The sequence below is a fragment of the Jaculus jaculus genome, chromosome 5 (genome assembly GCF_020740685.1).
Source record: "Jaculus jaculus isolate mJacJac1 chromosome 5, mJacJac1.mat.Y.cur, whole genome shotgun sequence".
Lineage (NCBI taxonomy): Eukaryota > Metazoa > Chordata > Mammalia > Rodentia > Dipodidae > Jaculus > Jaculus jaculus.
The window spans coordinates 13894899-13900546 of record NC_059106.1 but is presented as its reverse complement, the minus strand read 5'-3'; positions in this window follow the sequence as shown (position 1 = coordinate 13900546).

Genomic DNA, 5648 nt, shown 5'->3' with positions numbered 1-5648 from the left:
ACCTCAGCCTCCTAAGTGCTGGAATTAAAAGCATGTGCCACCATACCTGGAATGGAATAATATAGTTATGACTATTTTTTTTAGCATGTCTTCAAGCTCCATTCATGTTATAGCACATATCATTATTTTTTAGAGCTAAATAATGTATCATCTTGTTCATCCAGTCATCTGTTGATGGATATAAATTTTTCCCCACTTGGGGGTCCCATAAATAATAAGCATTATATATACATATATGCATTATCTATACATATAATGCTTATGTTATATATGTATATATAAATATGTGTGTATATGTAACATAAGCACTATATTTGATATATGGAAATACCTGCTTTGAATCACTACTTTCAGTTCATTTTCAAAAAGTATTTTATTTATTTATTTATTAGCAGAGAGAGAGAGAAAGGGAGGATGCACCAGGGCCTCTTACCACTGAAAACAAACTCCAGATGTAAGCGCCACTTTGTGCATCAGGCTTTGAATGAACACTGGGGAATTGAACCCTGGCTCAGCAGGCTTTGCAAGCAAGTGCTTTTAACTGCTGAGCCGTCTTCTCCAGGTCCTGATTTAATTCAGTTCCTTGGTGTATTACCCAGAAGTAAACTTTCTGAGAAGCCGCCAAACTGTTTTGCAGAGTTGCTGCTCCACTTCTCGTTCCTGACAGCAGTGAGCAAGGGCTCCGATTTCCTCACATTCTTGCCAGCACTTGCTGTGTTGTTGTGCTTTGCTCTTTAAACAGTCATCCACATGGGCGGCGCCCCGTGATACTTTGATTTACATTCCATGCGTTTCCTAATGGAGTCACTGAGGATCTGGCTGCCATCCCCCTTGACTCCCAGTGGCTCCCCGGCACAAGGTGTGCCTGAAGCCTATTTCCCGACAAGCCTCAACACTGCTCTGCTCCGTAGAAATGTCACCGTGTCACTGTCATACCCCACGCCACAGTGAGATGCATCAGGGCTGTAGGCAAGGCAGACCCCAGAATTGAGAGGACACTTTACACTCCTTGTGGGCCAGGGTGAAGGGCTCCTTTCATTCTTGTTTTAAATATAGCAGCGTTAGAGAGGTTGCTTCAGCACCAACAGGCAGTTTGCCTGTCAAGCCTGTGAAGAGTATTAGATAGATAGATACTCTCGTAGCTGAGTCAGGGGGGACAAAAGCAGTCACTGTAGGCCCTGGCCCATTTTAGGAAGAAGTAAATGGCTCTGAGCTGACAGCAAGATCTATAAGTTATACCCAGGGTAATGGGGAAGAGCCGGTTCTGCAGCCATCAACCAGCAAGTTCTCCTCTAGAGACTGCCCAGGGGCAACAGGTGCCCTGGATGCTTCCATATAAAAAAGCCACAGACAGTAGTGCAATTCCCATCAAAACTAGCTGTATCCTTGGGCTGGAGAGATAGCTCAGTAACTAAGGGGCTTGCCTGCGAAGCCTAAGGACCCAGGTTCTATTCCCCAGCACCCACATAAAGCCAGATGCACAGTGGCAAGTGTATGTGGATTTTATTTACAGTGGCTAGAGGACCTGGTGTGCCCATTCTCTCTACCTCTCTTCTACTTCTCTCTGCTTGCAAATAAATAAATAAATAATATTACCAAAAAAAAAAATCCCCTAGCTGGGTCTCAAGCTGCAGTTGGTGTCTGTTCTTTTCTATAATTTTATTTTTTAATTAATCCATTTGTGTGTGAGAGAGAAAAAGAGAGATTGGCAGACAGAGTGGGCACACTGGGGTCTCCAGCTGCTGCTAATGAACTACAGACATCATGTGCACCTGGCTTTATGTCGGTCCTGGGGAATCAAACTGGAGTCTTTGGCTTTGTAGGCAAGCACCTTCACTACCAAACTCTCTCTCCAGCCCAATATTTCATTTTTATTTATTTATTTAAGAGAGAGAAAGAGAAAGAAAGGATATACCAGAGCCTCCAGCCTCTCCAAACAAACTCCAGATACATGCACCACCTTGTACATCTGGCTTTCGCGGGTCCTGGGACTGAAACCTTGGTCCTTTGGCTTGTAGGTAAGTGCCATAACCACTAAACCATATATCTACCCGCTGGTGTCTATACTTGATGACACTCTGGAGGAGGGTGCCTCTGATTCTGGCACTCATGCTGACCACAGTCAGGAGAGAAGGGTCACTGCCCATGTTCTTTTAAATATGCATGTAAAGGCTGGGAAGATGTCATAGTCACGTTGAGTGTGTGTGCTCCTGCAGGTGGGAACTGTTTTTTTTTTTTTGTGGAGGTGAGTCGTTTGAGGCTGTGGAGCCTGACAGAAGAAGAACAGTAGAGGTAAAGGTCCCACAAACCTGGCTGGAGTGCCCAGTGCTTAAATTCCAATGAACAACAGGGAAACTCCCCTTTACTCACCATGCTGGGCTTAGAGATCGAATCAACATTTTTCAGGAGGCATGGTGCTTATGGGAGCATCTACCTAACTGGCATCAGAGAACCCAAACATAAAATCCAACTTTGGAGTCATGGCGACATTAGTTTCAATGCTTTGAGCTTCGAAGAGGTTACTTTTCATGTCCACTATGTGTTACAGTCAGGGCCACATTGCTGGGACAAACATTCAACTAGACCACAGCTTAGGGGGGAAAAGGGATTTATTTCAGGCTCACAGCATCCAGGGGAAGTTCCATCGATGGTAGAAGAAAAGAACTCACTGCATCATGCCTCAGCACAGTACAGAGAGAAAAACCAGCACCAGCAAACAATAACCTCCGGAGCTCAAACTGCTCTGAACACATGTGGTAGAACTGGAATGAGATCTTCCCCCAAATACCTAAGGGCTAGACTCCAAGATCCATTCTCAGTTGAAGCCCTCTCCTACTTGAGCCCCCAGCAAGTAGTAAGTTTAAGTAAAAAATGACTGAGTCTATAGGGGCCATAACTTCAAAGTAGCACATTCAACCTGCCAAAATATGATAGAAGCAACTTCAGGAAGGGGAGATGTGATTTGATTCAGGTGTCCCTCATAATCTTATGTGTTCTGAATATTGGGTCCTCAGCTGGTGGCAAGTTGGGAATTAGAGCCTCCTGGAGGTGATGTATTGCAGGGAGCAAGTTTATGGGTGCTATAGCCAGCTTCCCCTTGCCAGTGTTTGGCATACTCTCCTGTAGCTGTTGTCTACCTGATGTTGGCCAGGAGGTAATTCCAGCCTCTTCTCATGCCATCGCTTTTCCCCTGCCATCACGGAGGTTCCCTTCCACTCTGTTAGCCAAAATAAACTCTTTCCTCCCACAAGCTGCTCTTGGTTAGGTGCTTTTTGCCAGCAACACAAAGAAGCTGACTGCAACTGTTAAATTGACACCAAGAGGTGGTGTCGTTGCTGCTAGAAACCTGACTGTGTGGCTTTTGGCCTTTTGGAACTGATTTGCAGGAAGAATATAGATGGATTTGAAATCTTGGCATATGAGACTCCTTGCAATGCTATTGACACAGATCGATGGACTATTCTGGTCACAGCTGAAAGACCTAAATGCAGTAATAACTATGGACTGTGAGGTTTGGCTTATGAGGGTGAGGAAGAGCTTTATCTGGACTAGGCTAGAAGCAGTTTGTGTGAGAGGCTTGCTGTTATGCTTCTATCCTGAGAACTTGTGCAGGGTTGCATGGTATAGAAATGGACTGGCGTGAGCAGAGGGACATGGCACAGAAAAAAAAGAAAATCTTTTAAAAAAATATTTATTTGCAAAGAGAGTGTGAGAATGAGAATAGGCTACCAGGGCATCTTGCCACTTGCAAACAAAATCCAGATGCATGAGCCACTTTGTGCAGGCCATGAGACTGCAAGCAAGCTGTTTTAACTGCTGAGCCATCTCCCCAGCCCATGTCCATCATTGCTAATCATCATTATTGAAGTTACTTAACTTTTTAAATAACTCTTCCCCCACCCCTAAAAAGAGAAAGCAAGAATATCCATATGAAACTCTTGGCAGAAAACAAATGCATAAATAGTTCTCTTTCTTTTCTTTTCTTTTTTTTTTAATTATTTATTTATTTATTTGAGAGCGACAGACACAGAGAGAAAGACAGATAGAGGGAGAGAGAGAGAATGGGCGCGCCAGGGCCTCCAGCCTCTGCAAACGAACTCCAGACGTGTGCGCCCCCTTGTGCATCTGGCTAACGTGGGACCTGGGGAACCGGGCCTCGAACCGGGGTCCTTAGGCTTCACAGGCAAGCACTTAACCGCTAAGCCATCTCTCCAGCCCTCTTTTCTTTTTTGTTTGTTTTTTGAGGTAGGTTCTTGCTATAGCCCAGACTGACCTGGAATTCACTATGTAGTCTCAAGGTGGCCTCAAACTCACAGTGGTCCTCCTACCTCTGCCTCCCAAGTACTGGTATTAAAGGCATGCGCCTCCACACCCAGCTCAGTTTTCTTTTTTTTTTAAATATTTTTTTTTGTTTCTTTCAAGTTAAGATTCTCCTTAATATTTATTTTTACTTTTATTTATTTATCTGTCAAAGGAAGAGAGATAGAGAGAGAGAGAAAGGCCATATGAGGGCCTTCAGCCACTGCAAACAAACTCCAGATGCATGCACCACATTGTGCATCTGACTTATGTGGGTCTTGGGGAAATCAAACCTGGGTCCTTTGGCTTTGCAGGAAAGCGCCTTAACTGCTAAGCCATCTCTCCAGTCCTAAAGGGCTTTTCTTAATGAATTCTTGGAACCAAGTGGCTGTTTTGTAGATTAAGATGGAAGTAATTCTCTGCCCAGTGATTTTTGTCTAATTCAGTAGAAGAAGAAGAAATTCTTGCCCCTTTGGAATTCTCCTGTTAGAAGAGCTACTGAGTTTGGCCCCTTCCCCTGCATCATTCTTCTCAAAGACTTGAGGGCTCTTTTCCCTGCTCCCCCTTCTCTCTCTCCTTCCCTCAAGAAGCTGCATGAAGAACATCTCCTCGCAGTTCTGAGGCTCCAGCTCTGAGTCAACTTCAGCCCTTTATTCCCCTTCCATCTCCTCTCCCAAAGCCACCAAGTCCCGTGTCCGAGCCATTCCCATCATCCTCTCCAACACCGCCCTGACTTGCTCCCCGTCTTTGCCCATCATCTTTGACTTGCTCAGATAGTTCCTGCAGAGCTTGGGCACAATGTGACACATCTCATTGGAACCACACCACTCACCTGCAAACGGAAGTACAGCCCTTGTCCACTCTGATGCCCAGTGGTCAGCCTTCTAGAAGCCCAGCCCAGGTCTCACCATGCTGTAGCCCAGTGTCTCCAGGTCATGACCTTCACAGACTTCTCCTCCCTCCACCCCTTCATGACCTCCCCCAGTCCCACTTCAGAGCTGTCACCCAGCATGAAGCCACAGCATGTCCTCCACCAGCTGCCCAACCATGGCTGCTTGTCCCTGGCTGCCTGCTGTTCAGCTGGCTTCCTGAGTGCTTCTCCTTGTACACGACACCAGGAGTCTTCCAAGACTGTTCGCAACACAGGAAGAGAGGAAAGCAAATTCTTCTTTTCACCAGAGCAGCCCTATTTTAGAGTTGCACCAAGTGTACTGGAAGAAGGCGAGACTGTACCTCACTCTAGCCAGTCACCTTACTGCTGACCACCCTGGGCTTCCCGGATGAGGACAGTGCTTCCTGAGGTCAAGATTCAAGGGCATCTGTGTGATGTGGGAGCTCCCAATGAACTC